We start from the raw sequence: 1,561 nt of genomic DNA on the forward strand, positions 1-1,561 counted from the left end.
ATTGACTTTGAAGATTTGTCACTGAAATCTAATGACAAATGACAATGACTCTCGGTCACAATAAATAGTTTATTCACTGATTTCAGAGGTTCATAACTAATTATAGTATATATATGTATATGTTTGGATTTTTTGCAATACACAATTACACAAAACCTTGTTATTATTACATTGTTTCACAAAATGTAAGCTGGGTTGGCTGTTGTAGGCAACAGTATTGGCTACATTTTCAGCTGAATTTTAAGATTCAAATTGTAATGCACATACAAAATTTCTTTAATAAATAAGTTCTACGTTTAAATAACTTTCATTTTAGATCCAACTAACAAAAAAGCAGTAGAAAAAAAAAACGTACTAATATGCTCATTACGGTGTTAAAAATACCATTCATTGGGCTGTGGGCTTCTACTTATTGGGGAGAAAAATAAACAGTACATATGTTTACATTGTTTTATTTATTACTTTGTTACAGAAAATCTATTTGATTTATAGACTTGTGATTATACATAATGTAATGTAACAAACATTGTGGTAATGTTAGAAAGGATAATTACAGGAAAATAAAACACCAAAATACAGGTGTATCGCATAGACAAATGGTCACATTGTCGTTAATTTTTGTACGGTTACTTTGGATTCCCTCTGATTTTAATAACTTTTTCACAGATTCTTTGATTTCTTGTGTTGCAGAACATAAATGATTGGGTTCAGCATGGAGGAAGACGGAGGTCAGAGACAAGTTATGATCCTGGCATTTGGATGTATTTTTTCCATCAGGGTAAATGTTATTAACAAGGGATGAAATATATTGCTACCAATGAGAGATGACCTATGCACGTTTTAAAGGCTTTGATTCCTTGACGTACTGTGGCCACTTTAGCCAAAGTACAGCCAATATATAGGTAAGTAACAGGATGAAAATGAATGGAAGCCAAAAATAAGAACAGGATACAAACAACTAACAACATAATTGGGGAAATGGTCGTTGCATGAAGCCTGTATATCTGGCCATGATCACAGAAATAGCTGTTAATAACCACAGAATTACAGAAGGAAAGTCTTGTAAGAAGGCCAACTGCAATAAGATTAGCAACTAAAATAAAGACCCAGAATGAGGCAATCAACAACAGCATAAACCTGTGGGTCACCTTCACTTGATAGTGCAGTGGAGATGTAGCTATCAGTCTGTCATAGGAGAGTGCAACCAGATTAAATGACTGCATAGAAAGTAAGGTGTAGCAGAAAAAAAAGAATGTCAAGCAGTCGTTGTAGGAGATGTATGGATGATTCAACAGAAGATGTCAAGAATCTTTGGCACCAGGGCACAACTACCACACAGGTCCACAAATGCTAAATTAAAACAGCAACTATTTAGGAGTTCTCAGATTATGATCGAAGTATATTACAGCATTACAACTGTGTTTCCCAGCACTGAAACAATAAAAACAAAAAAACAGAAAGACATAGTAATGGTTAATATGGCAAGCAGATAAACCACTATTATGAAATATGCAGGACGCACAAAAGTGATGTTTTTCCCAAGAGCTGAGTTGAAAACCAT

General features: G+C 34.0%; 1 pseudogene; it reads right to left on the reverse strand.

The window, feature by feature from the left end:
• Positions 1–729: 729 nt before the first annotated feature.
• On the reverse strand, positions 730–1,561 carry LOC116700885 (olfactory receptor 1361-like; annotated as a pseudogene).

Source organism: Etheostoma spectabile, chromosome 13, assembly GCF_008692095.1.
Source record: "Etheostoma spectabile isolate EspeVRDwgs_2016 chromosome 13, UIUC_Espe_1.0, whole genome shotgun sequence".
Taxonomy (NCBI): Eukaryota; Metazoa; Chordata; class Actinopteri; order Perciformes; family Percidae; genus Etheostoma; species Etheostoma spectabile.